The sequence below is a fragment of the Microchirus variegatus genome (assembly GCF_963457635.1).
Source record: "Microchirus variegatus genome assembly, chromosome: 3".
NCBI classification, from domain to species: domain Eukaryota; kingdom Metazoa; phylum Chordata; class Actinopteri; order Pleuronectiformes; family Soleidae; genus Microchirus; species Microchirus variegatus.
In genome coordinates, this window is record NC_139804.1 from 17,711,260 (window position 1) to 17,721,485 (window position 10,226).

At 37.3% G+C, this 10,226-nt stretch overlaps 1 protein-coding gene across 4 annotated transcripts in view; it reads right to left on the bottom strand.

Moving 5' to 3' along the window:
- Positions 1-10,226, bottom strand: part of usp2a (ubiquitin specific peptidase 2a) — a 53,948-nt gene that overhangs the window by 41,664 nt on the left and 2,058 nt on the right. The window contains exons 1-2 of one of the 4 annotated variants that reach the window (XM_083886517.1): positions 7,948-8,056; positions 6,785-6,906 (exon numbers count right to left, since the gene is read on the bottom strand). The gene's annotated coding sequence lies outside the window, so the exon portion shown is untranslated. Of the gene's footprint in view, positions 1-6,784; positions 6,910-7,947; positions 8,057-10,226 lie in introns of those variants that run through there. The other 3 variants (XM_083886516.1, XM_083886518.1, XM_083886519.1) reach the window with 3 other exon arrangements.

Here is a 10,226-nt window from a genome sequence, read left to right on the forward strand (position 1 = left end):
GACATTTAAGAATGCTAAAGACTGTATTCTTATATTATTTGGAAAAAATCATTAAAAGTAAATATTATGAAATATTATTAATATAATTTTCATCAGAAAAGGCAGGGAGTTAAAGTGGCAGAGGTACTTTTAAGATATAGACTTAGGTGGACATGTGTTGACTGACTTTGACATTGACAATCATTTCTCAATCATGTTGCCAACGCAGGGGGTGCACCCTGGTCAGTGCTGACCATGGCCACGGTCTGAATTATTTGTTAATATCTGTCCTCATGCATAACCACATGCAGACATCATTAAATACAAATGCTCACACCTGGCATTAAAATGCAGCTCAATCTTCCATGACCACATGAGATCTGGCTTCCGCCCCTTTATTCAAATATACACTGGTGTCATGTGTGTTAATGAGAACAAAATTATGTTTTTAACTAGTCTGATTGAACTGATGTGGCTGATGTCAATGTATGTGTGCATGTGTTTATGCCAGTGACAGGTAAAGAGGGAGAGAATAATAGAAAATATATGTTGCTGAGTGAAACAGTGTTTATGTAAGTAGTGTTTATATTGGGGTGCATGCTGGCTACACATAAATTAATACATGGGTACTGAGAAGTGCAAAATATACTGTGAAACTGCAGCAGGTAAGAAGACGTCAAATGTGGAGGCAGTTTCTAATCCAACTTGAGGATCGATTACATGCTCAGGAACGTGGCCACATGCTTCCTCAAACCATCTCTGAATGTGTTTTTGTGATCTTATCTGAAAATGCATTAAAGGCGGATTGAGAGTTTAGATCTGTACTTAGCACTGCCCACACGTGATCATGTCACGTAGAATGGATGTTAACAACAGTGCTAAATGGGGTCTGTGTGTCAATACATCATATAAAAAACCCAAAAACTCAAACTATTCCTTGGTTTTCAAATAAAGTAATATTTACTTCTATGCATGAAATAATATATATAAAATAAATGCAATGCAATGGAGCTCTCCGGTAACCTTGCATGTATTTTGGGTTCCATAAATTTTGCTACAACTCTCAGTTAACAGTGAACTATATTGTATGTCTTTGAACTCTTTGGCCTCGGTTGAACCTGTGCCTCTTCTGCCTCCTGTGTGCACCTCTCTGAATTCTCACAGCCAGAGACCCAGGGCAGTTGTGTGCAACAAGCTTGGGCTCGTCCGGTGGGCGAGCTGCTGAAAATGAAGTGCAAACTGCGAATCAAACCCGTGGGAGTAACACCACCACACAACAACGCCGACACATAGGATTTAAGGTGACAGCAAACTATGGATGTCACTTCTGAGAGGCGCTGTCTCCACGGAAACAACAAACAGACACAAGAATGTACCACACACACAAAATGCACTACTGGCTATTCTGCATTTTAAGCCTACCCTGATGTTGTACCAACCAGCAGTTACCATAGCTACCATGGCAACAAGCTCCATTAGTTTGCTTGCAACTGACACATAACAAATTTTTGCACCAGAACACATTCCATATTATTCAAATTACTACCAACAACCACCAAGGAAATTAATAAAAACCCTGCTCAACAAGCCTTTGTGCTGCTGAAGGATGATAGAATGAGATCAGATATATTCAAATATGAAAGGTCAGCACCCAAAAAGACAGTGCAAATATGTCAGTGTAGAAATACAACATTCCACTGCCATGAATGAGCTGGTTTGTCTGGCAAACTTCTCCTAAATCTGTATTAAGAGCGCTGTCAACAGAATGGCAAGGGTGAGTGCATGAGAGGAGAAGAGGAGAAAGTAGCAGCTGACTGCAGCCCATCCTTGGCAAAGAGCTGGAGAGATGAAGTTTCACTTAGTGGACAGGTCTTAGAAAAACAAGATAAAAACCTACTAAGAAGCTCTCTTTCATTACCTGGAACTGGATTCAAGAGCAACACTAGTGACTAGAAGTAAGGATGGACAATAATTCAAAAATGTTTCATAAGAAAATGTTGTTGCTTTTTATGTCAATATGACAAAGGTCCAATATTTATTGATATGTTGTCTATGCACTGTGCATTTTGAGACACAACACATAATTGCTATTAAAAGTTTTGCCTTAGATTTGTGTAAAAAAGTGAGTGAGTTTCTGTCTTAAAACCAAAATAACAAGGTAACAGTCAATATCGATTGATTTTAAACTTTTTCTATCGTGAAAACATATTTGGCCATATCACCCAGTACTAACTACAAGTACCAAAGCTTCCCTATAGCTGTTGGTGGTAGAAGAATTTAACTCAAAACACAGTGAAAAGAAGACATACACATCACCCCTGGCCTCAACAATCTCCACTCGCCCCCTGTCCCAGGACTCACACAATTCAAAGTCATTCTCCTCAAGCTTCTCCTGCTTTACTAACACACTCCTTCTCACAGCCTCCAACCTCCTTTCTCCACCACTCAGAACCAGGCACTGAACCTGGGGTGACAGATCTTTCTCCATAGCCACCCTTAAACCTCACCCATTTCAAACTGCTTTAAAAATGTGTCTACAGTATAAACATTTCTTAAAATTTTAGAATGTTTTTTTTTTTTTAATTTTAAGTGTCTCTGCAAATCTTGTGCAAGTGCTCTACAAATAAAATTACATATAATTAGTGCAAAAAGTTGCAAAAATACAAAGTAGTGGTGTGTTTTATTATTATTGTATAAATATGTTTTCAGATATTGTGAGTTACTTGAAATTGGGATTGTTACAATACTGCATGTTTCTGCAAAGTTCCTCAGTTGCATCATTTGCATCATTCTAATCGGTCAGTGATAGGACTAAGCCAAAATGACTCCATTCCAAGCAAATTTGAATATTCGACAAATAACCCCAAATTCAAACATCATATTATGATGTTTGAATTTGGGGGTATTTGTCGAATATTCAAATGTGTCAATCATTCTAAAGTCTATTGCATGAGAGCTAGTTAAAGCAATGCAGGGTTCCCAGCATGTTGAGCCAGCAGATAAAGAGATGCACTCAAAGACCCCGGTAAATGTTGAACTGAGAGGAGTAGTGACTTCAAGATGCATTTAAGAAACCTCTTAAATTATATCACTTCTGCAAATAAACAATGTATCATTTTGAATAACAAATAGTTACATTAACTGATAGACTTTTTATAATCAAACAAAATACAAGTAATCAAATTATTTATGCCTATTTGTACTTGGTATCTGTAATGATCTGATACTAGGCAATCTCACTGGATTGGACATTGCAGAAAGAAAAAGTAAAATCTGATATGATCTATAAATCCTTGATATAAATGTTTAAATAAAGAAAGACGGCATGCTTTAAGAAATCCTGTGATAAGTTTGTGAGTGAGAGCGGTGTTTATGAAATAGCATTTTTTTTCCTGCTGATATCAGTATCGGTAGAAATTCAAGGTCATGAAATCAGACATATAAAAGTGGTAGTGAGAGATCCTTAGTCAGTGAGTCACATCCTTTACAGTCCATAGTGTCCTCCAGGGTCTTTACCATTTAGAAGAATGTGTGGTGATGACGCATGGATGCCACAGCCACCACGCTGCAGAATGACATCACATGAATGTTACACCAGCACTGAGGCTCTGTGGTCATTTAGAGTGAGGGTATGTGCGTCTGTGTGTAGGAGGTTTATCATATCATGGTAAATTATTAGCTGAGTCAGTACGGCTAAGAGGCACTGTGATTCAGTTTAAAAGATTTTTAAGTCACATCAGTGTAAATCAGAACAGCTATATCAGCATAAATTAACACTTACCAACACGATAACTAACAATGTAGACAGAGTGTTGCTCTCATGGTGAGAGAGGTCTATGGGCTGTGCTGGGTTTGGCTCTGGCTTACAGTCAGCTATATATACTCTGAAATGTGAGCAGATAAGAGATGAATGATGCCTGTGAGGCCACACAGACGCCTCTGTCCCCCCCTCTGCCTGAGACCACTAGTTGCTGAGCAGATTGAAGCAAGGCTTAATGACTTATTCTGACAAGCCATAGTTTCACAGAGCTCAGCTCTACAGCTAACCATTATTTTCATCCAACTGTTCACTATTTTCTAGATTGATCGATTCATTGTTTGGTCCATCAAACATCAAAGATATTTGGTTTACTCTCATAAAAAAGGAAGCAGAAAATATTCCCATTCAAGAGGTGAGAAAAAACAAACAAAAACAAGTGAATTATCAAAATACTTGATTTAGAGGTTGATTACCATTTGACTAATTGCACAATTGTCAATAATCGATCATTTGTTTCATCTATGAAAAGCAGATAATTGTGAAAAGATGAATAAGCTAGGAACTATTCAGCAGAATTGATTAATCATTGCCACCCTGATTTATATTGAAAATAATTATTTATATTCATTACAACACACAAGAAAAGGCAAATACAGTAAAGTAATGTAAGGTAGAGTAAAGCTTGGTTTAAGAGCTTCAATTTTCTTGTCCTGATGCTTTCAGTGTTGCCTGTCATAGCTCCAAGGATCTAACTGTGGCAGCTTAGTCAACACATTTTCCATCCTTGAGCATGACTGGTATTTTACTCTCTACAACAAAAAGGCTCCATTCAAGGTTTTCAACTGAGAAGAAAAGATTAGTTGTTTTTTTTTACACTTAATTCATTGAGGTAATCATCTGGTAAATTAGGCTCATTTTTATTTAAAAACATCTATCAATCTCAGCGATTCCTCTGAGTGATGCTGAGAGATGCATTAATAACAAAGAAGTAGAGACTTCTGTGTAGAATAGTTTCACTTTTCAACATTCTTAAAGTCAATCACCACTAGTTCTATATATATACTGAGATGTCACAACACAACCGATGTCTATAGATTCTCTAACATATATGTGATGAATTCCAGTCTTTTTATGACAGACAATTCTTCTTTTGGTCAGACATAAATGACATTGTCATTCAAGAGTGTTCTGTGGTTCTCTTGTTGATTTGGACAATGCTGGCCACAGACTGGATAGACACATAATGTGTGTCAGGTAGAACTGCATGCTGTCAATTATTATTAGAGATGAGTACCAAGAACTGATAATAAATAGTTCTGGTACCTAATTGGTGAGAACTGAAGAATCAATAAGCATCTGGACAAGGTGCTGCTGAAGATGTTTGTGATATATTTATTCCAACTTTACTTTTGAATTGTAAAATGCTAGTATCTTTCTGAGTAACTATCTATAGGTCTATACGATCTATAGCTCTGTAGCACATCTATGTTTACTGATACCAATACTGGTACTGCTTAATTGATACCTTCATCTATCGATATTGTTATTGAAACTGTACAATTTTTTGCTGAGGACACCTGACTCATTTGCTGCCACAACAAGCGCTAACTCTTCAACTTCACCTGTTGTCTTCATCCTTTAAAAAAAGTATGTTCATTTTATTTCTCATGTGAAGTTTTGTCTCGGTCAGTTAGCTTACACAATTAAAATTCAAGCACAGTCGTGAGTCAATCATCCAAACATCAAGCCACTTGAATTTTATGTGTAACAATATGATGTTATTTTCAAGGGCTTTCATGTAGAACTAGATATTTTCCTTATTAATTATGCATTTTCTCAGCAGTGCTTTTTCTGTATACATACGCTCCCTTGGCCAGGCAATTTATATGAAAGCTCTTGTCCCTCTTTTATAGCAAAAACACTATATAGTAATCTTTACTGGCAGACACAAGGACCAAAAAATGAAAACCTTTGCTTAGTCCTGCTTTTTCCAGCTAAATCACAATGTAAATCCCTTGTCTAAACACTGTGGATGGAAAAAGTCAACCATGCTTTTATCACATCAAACTGTGCCACTACAGCAGGTCTATTTCAACTGCAGCGACTAGTTTAGAAGATTTTACTCCAAATACAACACAATGCCCTACATAGTCAGGCACCTCTGTATATGAAGGAATTGTTGTTGTGCTTTCTAACAAGTGGAAGACATCTGAGATCATCAGAGTAGCTCCAAAGTCAAAGCTGAAATCAAAAAATGAAGCTTCTGAATTTAACTAAAGGTTGTTGTCCTCCAAAGTTTCCGAGAAACCAAATCACAGCATAAAGCAGCTCAAAGTCCATTTGTTCTCTCTGACTTTTCTTGATTTTTTTGTATGTATTCCCACCTTATTTGTTTTCCCAAAATCCATCAGACAGATTTGTCTACTGCACTGAAGGTGTCCTTTGTTGTTTAATGTAGTGAATATATGTTGATAACACCTTGCCAAACCAAACTTAAAGGTGCATTATGTAATAAATCTAAAGCATCTGGCCATAAAATCCTCCTAATATGTCACAGAGACTCACGAATAATGTTCATATAACAAACTGAACTCACCAACAACAGTACAGCCAAAATATTTGCATTAAAAGAAATATTTTGCAGACTGCAAATCATGTTTATGTTTTGAAATCATGTTTTAGCATGTGGCGCCACCTACGGCCCTCTAGCAATCATTGCAGTCAGTAGAGTCTCAGCTGCCGTGTGACCACAGGTTGCCAGTTACGTCAGAAAACGAAACCTAAAAGACCTTGGTATTTTGAATTTGAATGTAGTCACCGTTTTTGGCCACATTCTTACATATGGCACCTTTAATCTGTGCCATAGTCTCAATGTATACCAATTATGTGCAAACTAACAAGCAACTGACCATTATAATAACTGAATGATATGTGATATTTAAGACGTTTAAGGTCGACTCTCTATGCTGTTGTGAGACATATATATTAATATTGCCCACATTTGTAACAAGAGGAATGCATATCGAGTGCATGACAAGTAGTTACCTGCGGTATTTGTAGCTGTGCGTCAGTCCCTCCAGACTGTGAGGGGTCTGGAGCAGCTCATCGTTCTCCTGCTACCCGACAGTGTACACTCACACGTGCAGGCTGTGTGGCACTGATGACTCCTGCTGAAACACACAAACATACTCTCTGTGATTCCATTCAATACATTGGAAACCACAATGCAAAAACCGAGAAAGTGAATGTATGTAGGTATGTAATTTGGTTTACAGAGAGTTGTCAATTAGAAAACGTGTGATAATACCAGACAGAAAACAATAGAATACTATATACAGTACAGTCCACTCAACACAGTGTCCAATATCACCCTCTGTAAAATGTGCCATGGAAAGGAAAGCAGAAACAAAATATCACAGTTATGCTTCTCAAGTGCAACAAACAAATAGCAGAGGAAAGAGAAGAAGCATGTCTTATTTTGTCCACAACCTAAGAAACTTCTATTCTGATTCCTTTACTATACACAAAGAAAGCCAGAATATCTTATAATTTAATAGGCTTAAAAATTTGAGAGCTTGCTTTTTATTTTAAAAGAATAACCATTTTTTTACTTCTCAAATACATGGGAATTAATTAACAAATAGATCATTCATTGAAACATCCTTTAATTGTTGCAGATATCCAACAGATATCAAATTGAGAACTTCCAGACTGACGGCTGATCTATAAATTCACAAAGATAACACAAGGTAGTGTCTCCATGCTCTGTCATTTCAACAGACGTGTCCATCATGAAGTGACCATTCAAGGCACTTGTACACACATTCTACAGATTCTACAGATGTCCCACCATAAAAGATTGATGATGTATCCTTCAGCTACTTGTATTATCAAATCTGGAGAAGCTGCCTGGAAAAAAATAAGCTCAGGTAAACAGCTGACTCCATCTTCATCAATGGCCAAATCTCATGTTTTGGAACGTCACACACGGCTGCTTCTGATTATATCATCACTATAAATGCATACCAACTGATGTCAGGCCCTAAAACGAGAACGCTCATCTCAGTCTTTCCACTCATGCTAGAAAAATCCAGAATGTCTGTCAACAGCAAACAGCCTACACCACACATATTCAGCTGACAAGCAGGTACCTAGAAGAAGAGAGAGGAGGAAGAGCAGTGGTTAGCTTGGTTTGCAAAGAGGCTCACCCTTGTTGTGTTCTGAATGACCAGGCCAACAGACAGAATACAGAAAGCAATGGGGTTCTACTTGGGAGGCTGTGGCCCCAGAGAGTGAGAGGATAGTATGAGCACAGCGAACCAGAATGCCACAGATCAAGTTACAGAGCTGGTAAATATAGCAGACGCCTCTGACCTCTGCAGGTCACTCAACACTCTGTGGCGTTCCAATTGGTTCTTAAAGGACCAGCATTAAGGCTTTTTATAAGCCAAGCTGGGTACTGTTGTAGCCAGAAGACGGTCTTCACAGAAATTCAAGTCTGAAAAAATTACCACAATTCAATCTGCAGACAACCGATGTCCTCTGGTAACAGTTAGGGCTAGCGATATGGCCTGAAAATAAAATCTCACTTTTTGTTTTTACACCAAACTCAAATTAGGGTTTTACTACTTGTTATATTATTGTTTCCCTCTGAAAGGCACATGATACAAATGACAAAAGTAATTTTTCACAACAATATTGCATTTATTTTAACTGTTAACATGAAAATGTTCTTTGTGGTTGAAGTGCACCCGGGCACAACACTTGCAATAGGCTTGTATACAGAATGACAGGCTCTGTTATTGGAAATATGTGTATGTAATAAAATAAAAAAAAAAAATAATGTAACTTTTCAGCTTTCTACTAGCTTCAAAACAATGGGCCTAGGGACCTTTACATTTTTTTAAATTAAACTTTATATTTTTCAAATCAATAAAAGCCTCTTGTGTATAAAAACGTTTTGTCTAAGGTTCTTTCACATTTCAAAATGTTATTGATAAGGCTACAAATGGCACACACTCACTGTGTTTTCATTAAAAACAATTTGTACCAAACCATTAATCCACATTAAGTCATTATAGTGACTAATCACCCTGCCCTAGAAACAGTGACACGGTAATGTATATTGTACACGGATCAGCCCCAATATTAAAACAGGTTACTGACTTAAAAGCTGCAATAGACAACTTTTTGGCTGAAATGTGTAATGCTGTTAAAATATATTCCACAGTGCAATGGTGACAAAAAAGACACTTTCCATTTTTGTATTGATCTCTTATAAGCTTTCACTACGCTATCTCTTTGCCAGTATCCAAAAAACACTGCAGAAAATAACGTTCATGGAATATCTACATGCATGCCCGTTAATAATGACACAACACAACAGCAGCTTTGACATAAGGTATCTGTGTCCACTGCTGTGTCTGTATCACAGGGATCAAACAGGAACCATTGGAGACATGACATTTATTTGTTGTCTCTTTAATGTTGTGGCTCACAGGCGAATATCTGATGGTTAATAATTAACCTTTTTGCTTTACAACCTTACAGTTACCTCCACACAGTCATTTTAATAAGTCGTTTGTGGGTTCAGGTACATTTCATCTTCACAGCTTGAATGAGACAAAATAAATGGTTCTGCCAATAATGTTGTCACTGATTAATACTGGACAGTTTATTTTTTTCTGTACAGTAGGTTAGAAATTATTTAATTTTGATGGTGGTGCAAATCCAGATTCATTCTCTCTCTGTCTTTTTTTTTTAATACAAATAAACATAAACCTCGAGAAATAGGGGAATGTTTCAAAAATAAATAGTTCCTCATACGCTGTAGGTCTACAGCTTTGTTACTGTGTAGTTTGTATCGAGAAAGTGAGAAACTGAATGGCACTAATTACATATTCCAGTTGTTTAAATTCTGACAGAGATTTAATTGTGCACTTATTACATCATGTAGTTGCAATGCAAGAGACGTGGATTAACAGTAAATTATCACATTCAACCAAGGACTTGCTTGCGCGGTAAAACAGCTGAGGTATGTGTGCCAGATAATGGAAAAAGACAGGCCTTGTGCTGTGGTGGACGCTCTCTGTGAGAGGTGTAGCATTACATGACACTGAGAGGAGATGATGGGATGATACTAGCACACAGGCTGCTGCTGTCTTCCTTTTGGTTAAGGTCAGACTAAGTCTCCAGGAAATTAATGTAAGTCATTTTAATGGTCTCTGAAGTCATGACAACCTGACTCTGTGTTTGTGTGTGTCTCTGAACCCCCTCCCCCCACCACCAGCCTCAAAAGTTTGGGGTCACCTATACAATTTTTCCAAGTTTTCCATTAAAACTCACACTTTTATTCAAATGAGTTGCCAAATGATTAGAAAATATAGTCAATAGATTGACAAGATTAGAAATCCTGATTTAGCCCTTCAAAGGTTGCAGCAAAACTGTTTTCAGCTGTGCTAAAATAATTGCACAAGGGTTTTCTAAT